This window comes from Chiloscyllium plagiosum, unplaced genomic scaffold, assembly GCF_037043375.1.
Source record: "Chiloscyllium plagiosum isolate Xiang-an unplaced genomic scaffold, Cpla_swu_hap1 HiC_scaffold_42, whole genome shotgun sequence".
Taxonomy (NCBI): Eukaryota; Metazoa; Chordata; class Chondrichthyes; order Orectolobiformes; family Hemiscylliidae; genus Chiloscyllium; species Chiloscyllium plagiosum.
The window spans coordinates 16,464,594-16,485,437 of record NW_028270180.1 but is presented as its reverse complement, the minus strand read 5'-3'; the positions used below and the strand labels follow the sequence as shown (position 1 = coordinate 16,485,437).

General features: G+C 44.3%; 1 protein-coding gene across 7 annotated transcripts in view; it reads right to left on the bottom strand.

Annotated features, from left to right (window-relative positions):
* prmt2ip (PRMT2 interacting protein) overlaps window positions 1–20,844 on the bottom strand; it is an 89,189-nt gene that overhangs the window by 28,749 nt on the left and 39,596 nt on the right. The window contains exon 1 of one of the 7 annotated variants that reach the window (XM_043680624.2): window positions 774–973. The exons of the other annotated variants lie outside the window; for them this stretch is intronic. The gene's annotated coding sequence lies outside the window, so the exon portion shown is untranslated. Of the gene's footprint in view, window positions 1–773; window positions 974–20,844 lie in introns of those variants that run through there. 7 annotated transcript variants of the gene reach the window in all.

Genomic DNA, 20,844 nt, shown 5'->3' with positions numbered 1-20,844 from the left:
TGATCCTTCCCCTCACACCCAACCCCTCTGATCCTTCCCCTCACACCCAACACCTCTGATCCTCCCCCTCACACCCACCCCCTCTGATCCTCCCCCTCACACCCACCCCCTCTGATCCTCCCCCTCACACCCACCCCCTCTGATCCTCCCCCTCACACCCAACCCCTCTGATCCTTCCCCTCACACCCAACCCCTCTGATCCTCCCCCCTCACACCCACCCCCTCACACCCACCCCCTCTGATCCTCCCCCTCACACCCAACCCCTCTGATCCTTCCCCTCACACCCAACCCCTCTGATCCTCCCCCCTCACACCCACCACCTCTGATCCTCCCCCCCACACACCCCCTCTGATCCTCCCCCTGACACCCTCCCCTCTGATCCTCCCCCTCACACCCTCCCCCTCTGATCCTCCCCCTCACACCCTCCCCTCTGATCCTCCCCCTCACACCCTTCCCCTCTGATCCTCCACCTCACACCCACCCCCTCTGATCCTCCCCCCCTCACACCCAACCCCCTCTGAACCGTCCCACACCCACTGACCCCCCCAGAACCCCTCCAGACCCCACCCCCACCGACCCGCCAGACACACACCCTCTGACCCCCCCCCCCCACACACACACCCACTCTCACTGATACCACGCCACAGACCCTCTGATGACTGACAGCCTCCAGACACCCCCATCCCTTAACATCAGCGCCCCACACACAGAAACAATAATATAGACATATATAATGTATACAGTATATAATCTCCCCCTCCCCTCAGCTCACCTCTCCGTTACGATCGACTGATTCTCTCACGGCGCCGTGAATCTAGAATGTAATGTTTATTTCCTTCATTGCTGCCCCCGCTCTAACTCCCTGTGGCAGCTACCGACTCTCTCTCTCACACATACCGCACTGAGGCGGAGAGCCCGCTCTGCTGCTGAAAGAAGCGGCCGGCCGGCCCGCGCTAACCGGCCCCACTTTTCAAATCTCTCCGTAGGCGGGAGCGCTCGCGCAGAGCGGGGAAGGATGGGAGGGGGTGGGGTGGGGAAGGACGGGGTCACGTGTGCATTGCATCGGCCCGCCACGGCAGTGGGTGGGGTTTCCGACTAGGAGGCGCGGTTATGTCACGGCTCGATCGCACCGCACGGCGGAAGGAGGCGTGGCTAGGCCCAGAAGCGTGCAGTAGGGGGGCGTGGCTGCCTTCCGGAGAGGCGGCGTGGGGGCGGGCACCGCCTATCACGTGGGCGCCAACCCACTATAAAAATGCACCAACGCACAGTACCTTCTCAGTCGGTGTGGGTTATGTGGGTGTGGTAGGTGCTGCCTTCTGTGAGCTGAAGATAGTAATTTAGAGTGAAGGCTTTTAAAGCAAAATTCATGGAGAGTCAGATGGCAGGCAGGTGGTGTAAAGCCTTTTAGCATTTGACACAGGCCGTTCGGCCCTTTGAGCTTGCTGCTCTGTTCACTGGGGTCATGATTTGACACTTGTTCCATTTACTTTCCTGTATTTTTCCCATAACCCTTGGTTTCCTGACTAGTCAAGAATCTACTTAGCTCAAGGATTCTTCTCTTGTGGCAGGATCTTCTAGAGAAAAAAATTCATCCTTAACAGGAGTTGGGAGGTCATGTTGTGGCTGTACAGGGTGTTGGTTAGGCCACTGTTAGAATATTGTGTACAATTCCGGTCTCCTTCCTATTGGAAAGATGTTGTGAAACTTGAAAGGGTTCAGAAAAGGTTTACAAGGATGTTGCCAGGGTTGGAGGATTTTAGCTATAGGGAGAGGTTGATCAGGCTAGGGCTGTTTTCCCTGGAGGCTGAGGGGTGACCTTGTACAAGTTTACAAAAACATGAAGGGCATGGATAGAATAAATAGACAAAGTCTTTCCCCTGGGGTTGGGGAGTCCAGAACTAGAAGGCATAGGTTTAGGGTGAGGGGGGAAAGAGAAAAGACCTAAGGAGCAACTCTTTCAGAGGGTGGTATGTGTATGGAATGAGCTAGAGGAAGTGGAGGCTGGTACAATTGCAACATTTAAAAGGCATTTGGGTGGGTATATGAATAGGAAGGGTTTGGAGGGATATGAGCTGAGTGCTGGTAAGTGTGGCTAGATTGGGTTGGGATATCTAGTCAGCATAGACAGGTTGGAAGGGTCTGTTTCTGTGCTGTACAGTTCTATGACTAATTTTTCTAAAGAAAAGATGGGTAGGGGGATGTCTCTTGCACTCTGTCTTGCTGTTTCCTATGTTGTAATGTTAACTACTTTATTGACTCTGAAATACTTGTAGAGAGTGAGGATTGCAGATGTGGAAGGTACAAATTGTGATGGTCTGAATGTAGTCTTGAATTTCCAAATGAAAGATGGGTTGCAGTTCATTTCAATACTGTGGCAGGTCATGTACAGAAAGGTCAGGGTGGAAGCCAGGTAGCTGATTAAAGTGATTAATGTTGGGATTTTTGAGGTCATGCCTGTGTACTGCATGAGGGTGTTTTGCCAAACAATCACCGACTCTAAATTTGCCCCCTCAATGTGGAGGTGACCATATATTGAAAAGTAAATACTGTATATTTAAGATCAAGCATGCACTGTTTAATGAAAAGTATGACTAAATGGCTGTTCCACTTGGTGGAATGTTTGGGGATTGGCTGTTAATTTTAACTTATGGATGTTGCTGGCTGGCTAAACCAGTGTTTATTCACCTTGAGAAGGTGATGAGCTATCTTCTGAACCACTGCAGACTGTGAAGTGGGTATACCCACGGTTGTTAGGGAGGGGCTTCTGGATTTCTGACCCAGTGACTGGAGGAATGGTGACCATATAACTTCAAGTCGGGGTTGTACATGTCTTCAAAAGGAACTTGCAAGTCGTGATGTTCCTAAGGCCTTGCTCTTGTTCAGGGTAAATCTATTGAAGAGTAGCTTCACATTGCAGTTTGTGATATCTTCCAAATGAGACCAAGCTGTAACTATGCTTGCCACCTTAATTGCACAGGGCCCCATTACATTTGAAATCTGCCTTTTGATTAGTGCTCCAGTTTTTGACTAGCAGCTCTATTGCCATGTCAGATTGTCGGGATTGACTATTTCCTCACCAGAACCAGTGGTTGTGGACTGTAGTACTCGGTACTGTGGGGACAGGTACTGACAGTGTTGAGGTGAACATGAATCAATGGTGTCTGAAAGTGAGTGTTCTCCCCATGCCATCTTTAAAAATGTTAATCTATATAAAAGGAAGAAAGACTTGCATTTAATAGCACTTGTGTAGTACTTCTGAGCATGTTGGAACATGCTTAACAAAAACTGATAGAACTGTTGATGCTGTAAATCAAACAAAAACTGAAATTTAGAAAAGCTCAGAAGGATCACTTGACCTGAAACATTAACTCTGATTTCTCTCCTCAGATGCTGCCAGACCTACTAATCTCCTACAGCAATTTACTTTTTGTTTCTAAAGTACTTCACAGCCAGTTAAGTTTGTTTTTCTTGAATGCAGGCATTCTGATAAGGTAGCAGCTAACTTTTTGTGCACAAACTCCCTCAAATAGTAATGCTAATGGCCAGATAATCTTTGACATTGACAGTTGGGTAAATGTTAGTCATAGGGTTATACAGCACAGAAACAACTTGTACATATTGATCAGATATCCTAAATAAATCTAGTCCCAGCATTTGGCCTGTATCCCTCTAAATCCATTCTATTCATGTACCCTTTAAGATACAATTACAACATTTAAAATGCATCTGCCTCCACCATTCCCTCTGGCAACTGATTTACAGATAACTCTTATTTTGCTTTAACTCCAATGCATTTAACTCCAATATTCTCCATCAAATAAGATCTGTTTACATTAGAGAAAACCAATAATGCATCAATTGAGCTTGCAGTAGCACCTCTGATACTGTGAACTTGTGTGGCTTGAACATAGAACCTGGTGTCTCAGAGACAAGAATGTGATCAACAGAGCCACATCTAATCATATTTGATGTGTGGCAAAATAATAGTAGTCCATCCAATAAATTGAGTTAAGCAGGGAGATCCAATAACAAATATCTTAAGGTACAGATGCATCCAGCAGCAGCAATAATATAATTGAATACCAATACTTGTCTGCTCTGAATTTAATTACTAATGATTCTATTTACCTTTGACATCTACACAAGATTCAACATAATGAAAATCAGTAAACCCTAACAGTCATGACAATGAGCACTGCAAAACTTGTGGCATTTAGTAATACCATTTTCTCCTTCATACCACCTTTTGCAGTGGACTTCATTCCCTATGACGTTGCTTTTTATACACGTGCTGTCTGTGAGGGTATCGAATGTCCTTGTAGATACATGTGACCTATGAGTAGCAATTACCTACTTGCTGTCATGTGCTATGCTATCTCTTTGGCAGATTATTAAATACTGCTCAAGATTTTTATGTAACACAACTTGCATTTATTGACAAATGCACAATCAAATAAAACAGATTTGCTCCTATTGTATTACACAAATCTAATGACCAATGTGCTTCTGGAGTAGTTGGCCTTTTGTTTGACTTTTGAAATAAATTTATCATTTGCTTAAAGTTCTAATGTGGGCAATGTCCATTCTGTCATGCCATGCAAATTGCAATTTCTTCATTGAACACTCACTGAGTCATCAAATTAAAGTTGGATAAGGTCACACTTAAAAGAACTTTGCTAGGTGATTTGACAAAAGAAAGCATAAATTTAAAGCAAATTAGACAGACCTTAAAAATATCAGCATGCAAACAATTCAAAGACTTGGAATCACAGACTGATACAGCTCAGAAGGAGGCCATCCACCCTTTCATGGTTATTGTAGGTGATAGAACAAGCTTTTCAATTTAGCTGGTCACCCTGCTGTTGTCATTGAATCCATTCCCACCATCCTTCAGCCAATATCTTCCAGAGGATCTCTTTCCACATTAACTTTGTAGATGTATTAATTACGTATCCGTGCCACACAGACACCATCAGGCCATGGAGTTGGCTGATGTCATTAGCGCTGAAGTAATGGTTAGGACAATTAGATTAGATTAGATTCTCTACAGTGTGGAAACAGGCCCTTCAGCCCAACCAGTCCACACCGACCCTCCGAAGAGCAACCCACCCAGACCCATTTCCCTCTGACTGAAGCACCTAACACTATGGTTAAAAACAATGACTGCAGATGCTGGAAACCAGATTCTGGATCAGTGGTGCTGGAAGAGCACAGCAATTCAGGCAGCATTCCTGATGAAGGGCTTTTGCCCGAAACGTCAATTTTGTCTGTCCTCGGATGCTGCCTGAATTGCTGTGCTCTTCCAGCACCACTGATCCAGAACCTAACACTATGGGCAATTTAGCATAGCCAATTCACCTCACCTGCACATCTTTGGACAGTGGAAGGAAACCAGAGCACCTGGAGAAAACCCACGCAGACACACAGAAAATGTGCAAACTCCACACAGGCAGTCGACCGATTGACTTCTTCATTGTTGGATCAGGAAGTACAAAATGAATAAAGTTTCAGCACCCGCCATGCCAATCAGAAGCGCACCTTGCCTGACAAAGGTGACTATTGTGATTCAAAAAGATCCTACTTCTAGTACCCCTACCCCTGACCTATGGCTAAACAAATTGATTAAAAATATCTAGAATTGCATTAGAAGCAGTTTAGAGAGAGTGCTTCACTCAAATTACGTAGTCGTGGCTAAGTGATTAAAGCGATGGGTTAGAAATTCAAGTGTACGCTTGAATCCTGCTGACTACAGTTCTCTTTGTCTTTGTTACAGGATCTTGTGGTATAGTGGTTGTGTCCCAACCTCTAAGTTGGAAGGTCTGACTTCCTATTGGCCCAAGCATGTGATATCATGTGACTGAACAGGTTGAATAAAAATATCTCCTTTTAAAGTTCAAAAGGATCTTGTGGCACAATGGCAGTGTCCCAACCTCTGGGTCAGAAGGTGCAGGTTCACACCCCAGAGTTATGTCAAAGCAGGTCAATTTAAGCTTTTCTTATCTTATAGTGAACATTAAAAGTATCAATTACTGTGATACTGGTCAATTGTGGAAATGATCACCTGCAGGAAATCAGTGTATTCAGGAATAAAGAGATTTCATACCTGTTTGAGAATGCACAACCTTTACTAATTTACAACTAGCAAATTACCCTTTTGATATTGACACTATGAAAAAAGATATATAATGGTTAGTAAACTATCCCTTTTAAGACCAAAGAGCAATGATTTTACATTCGAATTTATAACTTTATGGAACATTTCAAAGAATTGTGCTCGCTGCTATTTTAATCTTTTGGATTTTGACACGTATACTTAAGTCTAAGAATAACATAACCGAAGTTAAGCTGAAGACAAATTTTGCGTATTTCTTTTCAAATTTACATCATTATAAGATTTCTACGAGCACCAGCCCGTGTCCTTTTTCGAAGAAGTCATATTTGACTCAAACGTTGCCTCTGGAGACATAAGCACAGATGATGCCAGAGCTGCTGTGTTTCTCCAGCACATAGTTTTTATTTCAGATCTCCAGCATCAGCCGTACTTTGCTTTTATTGCTCACTCCATTCTGGTGTCTGGTTAGCAACATTCCAAGTATGTTTACACAATAGTTACCTTCCTCCACTTATATGAATAGGGTTTCGAGGGATATGGGCCAAATACTGACAAATGGGATTAGTTCTGATTGGGATGTCTGGTCAACATGGACAAGTTGGACTGAAGGGTCTGTTTCTGTGCTGTATAACTCCATGACTCTATGACTAAACAGTCATCGCTCAAATTATTGTCAATGTTATTTAGCCGTGTTCTCTCATTCCTATAATGTACACCTCTGGAAATGTGTTGCTGGAAAAGCGCAGCAGGTCAGGCAGCATCCAGGGAACAGGAGAATCGACGTTTCGGGCATAAGCCCTTCTTCAGGAATGGCTTCTCCTGTTCCCTGGATGCTGCCTGACCTGCTGCGCTTTTCCAGCAACACATTTCCAGCTCTGATCTCCAGCATCTGCAGATCTCACTTTCTCCTATAATGTACACCCTCCAGTTTCTCTTACATGTTGAATTGTCTTTTACCTTGAGTCAAAGTCCTATGATATTATACGTATGCAGGAATTCATAACATTGTATTTCTACAACAACTCTTGGCAGTTTTGGAGTTCAATTTCCCAATTCAAGCATAAAATGCTAAATCTGCAGTATCCTATATCTGCCTGTTTTTGTATTGGATAATTAAAGTGACATCTTATGTGTCTTTGAAAAGGCACAATGGGAAGAATGTGGCAGACAGCCAGTATTCCATGTAAAAGTATTTGGAGCCAAGCCTTCTGCATGCTTGAAATTTAATAGAGGTGCTTTTTATACTGAATGAATATAAAAGGAACAATTCGGCTTGGGTGTAGTACTCATTTGATTTCTACTCCAGCATTTATGACTTGAAAATGTAAGTGTTTAATTGACACAGATAGTAAATCAGTTACTGAAAAGAAAGAATGCTGGCGATCACAGTTGGCCAGGGAGCACACGTGGAGAGAAAGCAAGCTAACGTTTGAGTCTAAATGATTCAGCAGATAGCTCGGTTGGCTGGATGGCGATGCACAGTGAAGTCAACAGCTCGGGTCCAATTCCCGACCAGCTATGAAGGAGTCTCCTGGTCAACTTCTCCCCTCATCTGAGGCATGGTGACCCTCAGATTAAACCCACCACCAGCTGTCTCTCTCTGATGATAGGATGGAACTGTGGTGATTTTACTTTTTTATAGTAAATGTTTTTTGATCCTCAAAAATGTCAGATTTCACATAAAAGGTAAACCCGTGAATCTGATTTCATTTCCCTTCAAAAGAAGAACATGGATTTTACAACTGAAATTCCCCAACTGAGCACCTCGGAATTGATATTAGTACACAGCGATTGGATTTTAATGTGTAGCTGAAGTACAAATTCAGATTTAGTTTTCAATAATATTTTTTAAACTTCTTTTAGGGAATGTGGATTTTGTTGGTCTTCCTCACTTACCTCAAACTGAGTGGCTTGTTAGGCCATTGCACAGGGCAGTTGGAAGTCAACCCGAGGACAGGAGTCTGGAGTCACATGTAGACCAGGTAGAGAGAAAGAGTGGAGAAAGTGAGGACTGCAGATGCTAGAGATCAGAATCGAGAGTGTGGTGCTGGAAAAGCACAGCAGGTCTGGCAGCATCTGAGGCGCAGGAGAATCGCGCTTCGGCATCAGGAATGAGCTGATGAAGGGCTTATGCCCGAAATGTCAGTTCTCCTGCTCCTTGGATGCTGCCTGATCAGCTGTGCTTTTCCAGCTCCACACTCTCGACACAAATGTCACAGTGCCTTCCTTAAACTGTATTAGTGAACCAGATTTGTTTTTACAACAAATGGTGATAGCTGTTATGTTCATTATTATTACGGGCAGCTTTATATATCAGATTTATTCATTGAATTCAAATTCCACCACCTGCCATAGTGGGATTTGAACTAATATCCTTAGAGCATGAGTCTGCGTCTCTGAGTTGCTATTCCAGTCACATGATCAATTTGCCACCATCACCCCATATTATTAACATTTTATATGAATATTGCAAGATTGCCAGTATTTATATAACTATTCGTTTCACAATGTAACAAAATGTTTTCCATTCATTAAATACTTTTGAACTGTAGTCTCTGTGTAATGTTAAAAAAATGTAACAGCCACTGTAATGCACACAAAGTTTACATAGCAACAACGTGATAATGACCAGATAACCTGTTTGTTGAAGGATAAAGATTAATGGAGACAGCTTCCCTGCTCTACATCAGAATTGAGTCACAACATCTTTCATCTCTATCTTAGAGGTTAAGCAGTGTCTGAGTTTACTATGAAGGTTACACTTTGTCAACCTTGCCTTCTTTACTGAGGCATGACCCCCAGGTTACACTGACCACCCCTTAATGAGAGAGCAGCCCTAACGGTCTCTGGGACTGTGGCAATTTTACTTTTAGAGGATAAATGGGGCAACAAACTAATTTCTCATTTAAAAGTCAGCACCGTCAGTAGCATAGTACTCCCTCAGTGCTTCACTGGAAGATTAGCCTTCCTGTGTGTGTTCAAATCCTGGAATAGTTCTTCAGTCCTCAACCTCCGTCTCAGAGACAAGTGTGCTACTAACAGAACCAGAAGTCTCACAACATCAGGTTATGGTCCAACAGATTTATTTTAAATCACAAGCTTTAGGAACACTGCTGTGCTCTGAAAGCTTGAGATTTCAAATAAACCTGTTGGATTATAACTATGTGTCGTGTGGCTTCTGACAAAGTCTGAGATGCGTAACCCTCACTTATGGCAATATAAGGGGTGATCTCCATACAGAGCTGGAAATGTGTTGCTGGAAAAGCGCAGCAGGTCAGGCAGCATCCAGGGAACAGGAGAATCGACGTTTCGGGCATAAGCCTCCATACAACTGGACATAATGGCAGAGATTTCAATCTGCTCTGTCTCATTGATCCTCTGGGGCTGTTTGCAGATTCTTGGGAATTTCTTGTGAATCTGGACTTTCTCCTGGGAACCCCACATCCCACTTTTTGAAAGATACCAGTTGCTCAGAGGAAAGTGGCATTATCACTGCAGCAACCACATTTGCTTTGATTTAGAATGCTGGTAATTCAGCAAATATAAAAAACTAATGTCAGGAACCCACACAAATGTTATTTAGGAAGACCTCAAAAAGGCATTTGATTGTTTTACACAATAAACTTTCTCAAATGAGAAATTGCAGCAAATCGGACGGACCTTGGTATTGATTTTTGAGATGTGAGTCCCACACTTGTTACCTATCTCTAATCGAGCCAATTATATAATGATCTGATGTGTAAAACCCAATTCAAATGAATTGAAAACTACCTGCAAATGTTACAGTTCCATGGTTCTTAAAATTGCCATCCATCATAAACAATAACTGCTCTCCTTCCAAACATGCGGTCCTGTAAAGGAATGCCAGCAGCCTAGGATAAGATGTACCAACTACATATAATTCCTACGGTTGTGCTAAAATGAGATTACTTTTGCAGATGGATGCCTAATGTAAAAGCCTATATACAACTATATTGGCATTGATGCTTCAGATCTCACACTTCACAGGTATTAAAAGAAAGTGAATGTCCTGTGCCTCAAAGCATGATTTGGAGATGCCGGTGTTGGACTGGGGTGTACAAAGTTAAAAATCTCACAACACCAGGTTATAATTCAACAGATTTATTTGGAAGCACGAGCTTTTGGGGCGCAGATTCTTCAACAGGTGATTGTTGAGTATAAGATCATAAGACACAGAATTTATAGCAAAAATGGAACAGTATAATTTACTGTGGATAGTAAACTTGTGCGATAAATTAAGTGTCATACGATCTTATACTCCACAACCACTTGCTGAAGGAGCAGCACTCAGAAAGCTAGTGCTTCCAATTAAATCTGTTGGACTATAACCTGGTGTTGTGTGATTATTAACTTTGCCTAAAGGCAGTATTTCTGTGACCAATGACTCTTCTGACTGAATTTTAAACAAAGGCGTCTTTAAATCCATTGGGTGAATATGCAGATACTGCAATCTGGAATGCATCAGGAAATTGACATATTGATCTCTGCTGAGTTACTAATTGCAGTGGTCTTTTAAATGAACAAGGAATGTTAGGAATGCTAGTTCTCATTCTGATCCCATGACCCTCCTCGCAAACTCACAAGGCTTCATGTATGGAGATAAAACAAAGAATTGCAAATGCTGGAAATTTGAAACAAAATCAAACAGAAATTCCTGGAGAAGCTCATTTGTCTGACAGCATCTGTGGATGGAAAACAGATTTAATATTTCAAGTCTGGTGACCCTTCTTCAGAACTGAAACTGTTCTGGAAAGGGCTAGACTTAGAGTACTGAAACCAACAAATGCTGGACATCACCAGTAGGTCAGACAGCAGCCATGGAGACAGAACAAACTTATGTTTCAAGTCAAGATGACTTTTCATCAGAGCGCGTCATGAGAGTCACCTAGAATTCTCAGTGTTAACTTGCTTTCTCTACATTGATGTAAATGTGTTGCTGGAAAAGCGCAGCAGGTCAGGCAGCATCCAAGGAACAGGAGAATCGACGTTTCGGGCATAAGCCCTTCTTCAGGCTTATGCCCGAAACGTCGATTCTCCTGTTCCTTGGATGCTGCCTGACCTGCTGCGCTTTTCCAGCAACACATTTTCAGCTCTGATCTCCAGCATCTGCAGCCCTCACTTTCTTCTCTACATTGATGCTGTCTGACCTGCTGTGATCTCCAGCATTTGTTGTTTTCAGTATAGATTCCAGCATCTGCAGTAATTTGCTCCTCTACACTCTTAGCATAATTTAGTAAGAGAAGCAAAAGTGATATAAGGATATACTTGCATGCAGCAAGTGGTCACTCTACAATTGCTTGGTGGCTCAGTGGTTAGCACTGTTGCCTCACAGTGTGGAGTTTGCATATTCTCCCAGTGTCTGTGTGAGTTTCCTCCCACAGTCCATGGATGGGTATATGAATAGGAAGGGTTTGGAGGGATATGGGCCGGGTGCTGGCAAGTGGGACAAGATTGGGTTGGGACTGAAGGATCTGTTTCCATGCTGTACAAATCTATGACTCTATGTGTAGGTTAGGTGAATTGGTCATGTTAAATTGCCCAATGCGTTCAGGGATATGTAGATAAGGTGCATTAGTCAGGGATAAATGTAGAGGTTTGGGTGGGGTATTCTTCGTAGGATCAGTGTAGTCTTGTTAGGCCAAAGAGCCTATTTCCACTGAAGAGATTTTATTCTATTCTTTGATTGCTGCAGTGTTGTGGAACCATTCAAAATAGAGTTAGACGATTTTTTTGAATAGGTGCAATATGCAGGGCTATGGGGAGAGGGCAAAATGCTCATTCAGAGAGCTGGTGAAGACACAATAGGCTGAATGGGCTCCTTTTGCATTGTAACAATTCTGTGATTCTGGAAGTAAAAGATCCCAAGGTAGTATTCAAAGGAGAGTGGAGTTGCTGTGGAATTCCTAGTCAACATCTATCTCTCCACCCGTACTTATGAAATACATATGTTCCTTATTGTATAACTCTGTGTGCAAATTGCCTCATGTATTTGCTGGCACAGCATGAGTCTAATTAATTAACTATAAAAACCTTTTCAGATAATCTGAGATTATGAAAGGTGATATTTGAATGCAGTCCTTTCCTTAATGCAATTTGAGGTTTAAAGTTGGATTTAGGGGATGTCAGTTATCAATGTGAAAGCATATTTCTTTTGTACCTGGTCCAATTACATCAATTTGGAAGCAGCAGGTGCAAGCAATGGATACTCACACTGGTTCTAGTCCCATCTGCTGCAGACGAGTGTGATAACAACTCTGAACAAGTTGATTGGAAAAGTAGATTAAATAAAGCATTAAAAAGATTAGGAAGTATCTCAAAGGGCATAGCGTCCCTGTTTCTGAACCATCTGCTGCAGACCTCACTTTCTCCTCTGAACCAGGAGACTCAGGTTCAAGTCCCACCGGTTTCAGAGGTAAATAATAACATCACTGCGCAGGTGACTAGAAAATAGTTAAAAATCACACAACACCAGGTTATGGAAGCACTAGCTTTCGGAGTGCTGCTCCTTCCACCTGATGAAGGAGAGGCGCTCCGAAAGCCAATGCTTCCAAATAAACCTGTTGGACTATAACCTGGTGCTGTGTGATTTTTAACTTTGTGCATCCTAGACCAACACTAGCATCTCCAAATTTTGATTAGAAAATAGTTTGAGAAAAATTTTCAAAAGTATCTCAACCATTTAAAAACACAGAAGTTTAAAAAAGAAGAAAATGATGGTTTTGTATTTTGAAGCCTGCAAGGAAGCATTGGCCTTCACTTGCCAATGTTATATGTAACATGTTTATTTTGTATTATGCTAAACCAAATTAACTTTACATGGGGAAACAATTAAATTCCCATGCCATTTAAAATATCTGTGCCTGCGAAGGAGAAATGTGAGTTGTGATTGTACTGGCTCCAATGAGATTGTAACAAGGACATCTCTGACAAGCAGACAAATTGTTCAGAATTTTTGTATGTAGACAGCAATTTGTTGCATACGTGAAGATGTCTAGAGACTAACCCCTGTGCTGATATGGCAAATTACCAAGGAACAAAGAAGGACATTGTGCGAACAGGAGTGGAGGCAGACGGGCATCAACACTTCTGAAGTGTGTGATTAGCTCTTGAAAACAATGGACTTTCAAAGAGCTCAGGGTCCTTCATGGTGGTTAGCACAGGGATAAGGATGAATGAATACCAAATGTCTGATTTTGTAATCCAAGATCAATAGAGTTAAGCAGGCAGAGTTTCTAATCAAATGGGTTATAAAAACCTAAATAACACGAGAAGATACTCCTGTAGAGAAGCATGAGGCGAGATAATTGTCTCCTGGTAATCCTTGTAAATGCAAGTGAGCATAAATCAGTGTTTTGTAATGTAAATCAAGGTTAGATCACACATTGAATAAATGTTAATCAGACGCAGTGACTCCATCTGGATCAAGCTAATTGGGAATCAGATATTCACTATATCATCCAATCCCTACAATGGAGGCAGGCCATTCAGCCCATCAAGTCCACACCTACCCTCTGAAGAGCATCCTATCTCATACCTGTAATCTTACATTTCCCATGGCTAACCCAGCCAGCCTGCAATTCCCTGCACATAATGGTAAATTTAGCACAGCCAATCCACTCAACCTACACATCTTTGGATTGTGGGAAGAAACTAGAGCACCTAAAGGAAACCCATGCAGACAAGGGGAGAATGTGCAAACTCCACCCAGACAGTCTCCTGAGGCTAGAATTGAACCTGGGATCCAGGTGCTGTGAGGCAGCAGTGCTAACAACTGAGCCACCGTGCTACCAACCTGTTTCACGTTTGCTGCTTTAAACAGCATGCAATATCAGGCTTTTTTTGGATCAGACATCATTTGAAGAAAATTAATTACCTTTGGTGCAAAGGTGCTTGTGTACAGATGGCATAAATCCCTGTACACCAAAATGTGACCTTATTCAATTTACAATAATCGTTTTCTGCCTGTGGCATTGATAATTTGCATATGGCGTCCCACAGCTGTGAACACAAATCCCACAAATTTGGTCTGCTGGCACTCCATCGATGCAACATATTTTAAAAGCTGAGAACATAGCCATCCTGGTTCAGTTAATTTTTGGAGGGGGTGTGTGATATCAATGTCAAAATGGCTGCCTGCACAGATTTTGGATTAGTGGTGCTGGAAGAGCATAGCAGTTCAGGCAGCATTCGAGGAGCAGCAAAATCGATGTTTCGGGAAAAAGCCCTTCATCAGGAATAAAGTAGAGAGCCTGAAGCGTGGAGAGATAAGCTAGAGGAGGGTGGGGGTGGGGGTGGGGAGAAAGTAGCATGGAGTACAATAGGTGAGTGGGGGAGAGGATGAAGGTGATAGGTCAGGGAGGAGGGTGGAGTGGATAGGTGGAAAAGAAGATAGGAAGGTAGGACAAGTCATGGGGACAGTGCTGAACTGGAAGTTTGGAACTAGGGTGAGGTGGGGGAAGGGGAAATGAGGAAACTGTTGAAGTCCACATTGATGCCCTGGGGTTGAAGTGTTCCAAGGTGGAAGATGAGGTGTTCTTCCTCCAGGCGTCTGGTGGTGAGGGAGCGGCGGTGAAAGAGGCCCAGGACCTCCATGTCCTCGGCAGATTGGGAGGGGGAGTTGAAATGTTGGGCCATAGGGCGGTGTGGTTGATTGGTGCGGGTGTCCCGGAGATGTTCCCTAAAGCGCTCTGTTAGAAGGCGTCCAGTCTCCCCAATGTAGAGGAGACCGCATCGGGAGCAACGGATGGTGGATGTGCAGGTAAAACTTTGATGGATGTGGAAGGCTCCTTTAGGGCCTTGGATGGAGGTGAGGGAGGAGTGTGGGCGCAGGTTTTGCAGTTCCTGCGGTGGCAAGGGAAGGTGCCAGGATGGGAAGGTGGGTTGTAGGGGGGCATGGACCTGACCAGGTAGTCATGGAGGGAACGGTCTTTGCGGAAGGCGGAAAGGGGTGTGGAGGGAAATATATCCCTGGTGGTGGGGTCTTTTTGGAGGTGGTGGAAATGTCGGCAGATGATTTGGTTTATGCGAAGGTTGGTAGGGTGGAAGGTGAGCATCAGGGGTGTTCTGTCCTTGTTACGGTTGGAGGGGTGGGGTCTGAGGGTGGAGGTGCGGGATGTGGACGAGATGCGTTGGAGGGCATCTTTAACCACGTGGGAAGGGAAATTGCGGTCTCTAAAGAAGGAGGCCATCTGGTGTGTTTTGTGGTGGAACTGGTCCTCCTGGGAGCAGATACAGCAGAGGCGGAAAAATTGGGAATATGGGATGGCATTTTTCCAAGAGGCAGGATGGCAAGAGGTGTAATCCAGGTAGCTGTGGGAGTCGGTGGGTTTGTAAAAAATGTCAGTGTCAAGTCGGTCGTCATTAATGGAGATGGAGAGGTCCAGGAAGGGGAGGGAGGTGTCAGAGATGGTCCAGATAAATTTAAGGTCAGGGTGGAATGTGTTGGTGAAGTTGATGAATTGCTCAACCTCCTCGCGGGAGCATGAGGTGGCGCCAATGCAGTCATCAATGTAGTGTAGGAAGAGGTGCGGAGTGGTGACGGTGTAATTACGGAAGATCGACTGTTCTATGTAGCCAACAAAGAGACAGGCATAACTGGTGCCCATACATGTGCCCATGGCTACCCCTTTGGTCTGGAGGAAGTGGGAGGATTCGAAGGAGAAATTGTTAAGGGTGAGGACCAGTTCGGCCAAACGAATGAGAGTGTCGGTGGAAGGGTACTTTTGGGGACGTCAGGAGAGGAAAAAACAGAGGGCTTGGAGGCTCTGGTCATGGTGGATGGAAGTGTAGAGGGATTGGATATCCATGGTGAAGATGAGGCATTGGGGGCTGGGGAAATGGAAGTCTTGGAGGAGGGGGAGGGTGTGGGTGGTGTCTCGAACGTATGTGGGGAGTTCCTGGAGATGTCAGTGGTGAAATTACACACTCTGCTGAAACAGAGCCTTCTTAGCCACTTCCCTCACCCTGACCACCCCCAACTCCCAGGATGTCTATTCAGTTCTCCCTAACCCCCCTGATAGCTGGCCGTACTGCCCCCACTCCCACTACTACCACTCCACCACCACCATCCCCAACTCTGCTATTCCAGTTCCCTCAGAGGTAACGAATGAGGTGGTGTGTGAGGCACCTGGAACCTCTTTTAGCGACTGTCAGTGTTTTTTTTATAAACTAATGGGACGTGCGCATGGCTGGCAGGCCAGCATTTATTGGTCATCCCTAACTGCCCTTGAACTAAGTGGCATGCCAGGCCTTTTCAGAGTCAACCACATTGCTGAAGGTCTTTGATTGGATTTGATTTATTCTTGTCACATGTATCAAGACACAGTGAAAAGTATTGTTCTCCGTGCTAACCAGCCAACTTATACCTCCCATAAGTATATCAGAGTAATAGAACAGAATGCAGAATATAGTGTTACAGGTACAGAGAAGGTGCTAGCGAAAGATCATCTCTAATGTATGAGAGATCCGTTCATAAGTCTGATAACAGCGGGGAAGAAGCTGTTCTTAAATCTGTTGATACGTTTCAATGTTTTGTATCTTCTGCCCAATGAAAGAGGGTGGAAGAGAGTATAACTGGCTGGGAGGGGTCTTTGGTGATGTTGGCTGCTTTCCCGAGGCAGCAGGAACTATATACGGAGTCAATGGTTTTCATGATGGACTGGGCCACATGCACAACTCTCTGTAATTTCTTGCAGTCTTGCTTAGAGCAGTTCCACATCAAGTTGTGTTGCACATGGATAGGAGTCTGGACTCACACATAGGCCAGACCAGGTTAGGATGGCAGATTTCCTTCCCTGAGTGAGCCCGATAGGTTTTTCTAACAATCAGCAATGGTTTCACAGTCATCGGTAGATTCTTAATTCCACATAGTTTTGATTTTCATTGAATTCAAATTCCGACAATGAATTCAAACCTAGGTCCCAGAACATTAGCTGAGTTTCTGCATTAATAGTCTAGTGATAATGCCACGAGGTCATCACCTGCTCCCTCCAGTTGGCAGTGAAGTTTCCCCAAATTAGCCTACTCATGGATAATAGTCACCCTTGCCATCCAGTTGAGGGCAGCAACTGGGTTCTCAAAGTGAAAGGGCCCTGAGGAGGTCTTGTAGGTTAGAATGAGGCACAGCCTGTTCTCGCAGGTAAAGGAGAGAGAAGGCACCTCCCTCAAATGGTACCCCCTCAGTCGCTTGAAAAACATTGAATTAATAAATTGTCACAGCCACTGAGCCATTGCTGTGGAGGGGAAATCTTCTAAGTGGCTAACTGTGCATCTTTCCACATCCCAATCTTCCAGGAAGTGGGCTCACAGGATATTGTCTCTGGATGTTTGGTATCATTGTTTCATTCCTTCTATCACTGTATTTGATCCCATTTTGGAGCCAAACATTAAATCCCATATGTGGACTAATTGATAGAGGTGCTTTTGTTTTTATTAATCTGTGGGATGTTGATGGCTGGCCTGCATTTATTGCCCTTGAGAAGGTGAGGCCTTCTTGAACCGCTGCACTCCACCAACTGTGAGTTGACCCACAATGCCATTGGGAGGGAATTCCAGGATTTTGACTCAGCAACAGTGAAGGAATGCAATTTATTTCCAAATTAGGCTGGGGAGTAGCCTGGAGGGGAACTTGAAGGTGGTGGTGTTCCCATGTATCTGCTGCCCTTTGTCCTTCTGGATGGAAGTGTTTGTAGGTGTGGGAGGTGCTGTCTGACTTACTCACCCCACTAATCATGACCTCTGACTTGCCCTTGTAGCCAATGTGTTTATGTAGCAAATGCAGTTGAGTTACTGGTCAATGGTTACCTCCAGGATGTTGACAGTGGGGAATTCAAGTGATGATAACATCATTGAATATCAATGATGATGGTTAGATTATCTCTTCATGGTGATAGTCATAGCCAGGCATTTGTGTCAGCCCAAGCCTGGATATTGTCCAGATTTTGTTGCATTTGAACATGGACTGCTTCAATATCTGAGGAGTGTTGAATGGTGCTAAACATTGTGCAATCATCAGCGAACATTTCCACTTCTGACCTTATGATGGAGGGAGGGTCATTGACGAAGCAGCTGAAGATGGTTGGGCTGAGGACACTACCCTGAGGAACTCCTGCAGAGAGTCCTGGAGCTGAGATGACTGACCTCTAATAACCTGAAGCATTTTCCTATGTGCCAGGTATGATTCTAAACAGCAGAGAGTTTGTCCCCAATACCTATTGATTCCAGTTTTGCCAGGGCTTCTTGATGCCAAACTTGGTTGAATGCAGCCTTGATATCACTTCTCCTTCTCCTCTGGAATTCAATTCTCTTGAACTTGTTTGAACAAAGGCTTTAATGAGGTCAGGAGCTAAGTGGCCCTGGTGGAACCCAAAATGGGCGTCATTGAACAGGTTATTGCAGAACAGGTGCTGCTTGATAGCACTGTTGATAACACTTTCCATCACTTTACTGATGACTGGGAGAAGACTGATGGGGCGGTAATTGGCTGGATCGGATTTGTCCTGCTTTTTATGTACAGAATATACCTGGGCAATTTTCCATATTATCAGGTAGATGCTAGAGTTATAACTGAACTGGAACTGTTCTGCTTAGCTAGGGGAACATAGGTTCTGGAGCACGAGACTTCAGTATTATTACTGGAATGTTGGCGAGGCCTGTAGCCTTTGCAGTGTCACATGGAGTGAATTGAGTTTGCAGAAGATTGATATCTGTAATACTGAGGACCACTGGAGGAGGCAGACATGGGCCATCCACTTGGCATTTCTGGCTGAAGATTGCTGTTAATGGTTTGGCCTTATCTTTGGCACTGATGTGCTAGGTTCTTCCATCATTAAGGATGGGGATATTTGTGGAGCCTCCTCCTCCAGTGAATTGTTTATTTGTTTACTGCCAATCACGACTGGATGTGGCAGGACTATGGAGCTTATATCTGATTCGTTTGTTGTGGGATCACTTAGCTCAGTCTATCACTTGCTGCTTATTCTGTTTGGTATGCAAGTAAACTGTTTGGTAGCTTCTAGGAGAAAGTGAGGACTAAAAATGCTGGAGGTTAGAATTGAGATTGTGGTGCTGGAAAAGCACAGCAGGTCTGGCAGCATCCGAGGAGCAGGAGAATCAACGTTTCGAGCATAAGCCTGATCATTCCTGATGAAAGGCTTATGCCCAAAATGTTGATTTTCCTGCTCCTTGGATGCTGCCTGACCGGCTGTGCTTTTCCAGCACCACGCTCTTCACTATTCGGTGGCTTCACCAGGTTGACACCTCATTTTCAGGTGTGCCTGGTGCTGCTCTTGGCATGCCCTCCTGGACTCTCCATTAGATTAGATTCCCTACATGGAAACAGGCTCTTTGGCCCAACAAGTCCACACTGACCCTCTGAAGAGTAACCCAGCCAGACCTATTCCCCTATGCTATATTTATCCCTGACTAATGCACCTAACACTATGGGCAATTTAGATTAGGTTAAATTCCCTACAGTGTGGAAACAGGCCATTCAGCCCAACCAGTCCACACCGAACCACCGAAGAGTAACCCACCCAGACCCATTTCCCTCCAACTGCCCCTAACACTACGGACAATTTAGCAAGGCCAATTCACCTAACCTGCACATCTTTGGATTGTGTGAGGAAACCGGAGCACCCGGAGGAAACCCACGCAGACACGGGGAGAATGTGCAAACACAGGTTGATCTCCTGGCTTGGTGATAATGGTTGAGTGGAGGATATGCCAGGCCATGAGGTTGCAGATTGTGTTGGAGTACAGTTCTGCTGCTTTTGATGGCCCACAGCATCTCATGGATGCTCGGTCTTGAGCTGCCAGATCTATTTTCAGTCTGTCCCATTTAACCTGGTGATAATGCCACACAACACGATGGAAGGTATTCTCAATATGAAGGTGGGACTTCATCTCCATAACGACTGTGCAGTGGTCACATTTGTTGATGGACAGATGTATCTGCAGCCGGCACACTGGTAAGAATGTGGTCAAGTAGCTCAATCAGTAGTGCTACTGCTGAAACACTCTTGGTGGTGGACATTGTAATCCCTCACTCAGAGTACATTTTGTACCCATGCATCCTCCATCCTTCCTCCATGTGTGGTTCAGCATGGGGGTATACTGATTCACGAGCACGGTGTACTGTAAACAGCAGGAGGTTTCCTTGACCATGTTTAACCTGAAGCAATGAGACTTCATGGGGTCCAGAGTCAATATTGAGAACTCCCAGAGCAATTCCCTCCTGACTGTTTACCACAGTGCTGCCACTGTTCTGCTAATGGGACAGGACATATCCGGAGATGGTAGTATAGGGGATATTGTATGTAAGGTAATATTCTATGAATACGACTGTGTCAGACTGTTACTTGACTAGTATGCAAGACAGCTCTCCCAAATTTGGCACCACCCCCACACATGTTAGTGAGGAGGACTTCATAAGGTCAACAAGGCTGTTACTGCTGTTGTCTTTTTCGATGCCTAGGTCAACACCAGGTGATCCATCCAGTTTCATTTAGATAGAATAGATAGATAGAATTCCTACAGTGTGGAAACAGGCCATTCGGCCCAACCAGTCCACACCAACTCTCTAGAATACAAAAAACAAAAAAGTGATTGACAGTCTCTCTCCTGAAGATGGGTCACTGGGCCTGAAGTGTTAACTCTGCTTTTTCTCCACAGATGCTGCCAAGCTTGCTTAGTCTTTCCAGCAATTTGGAAT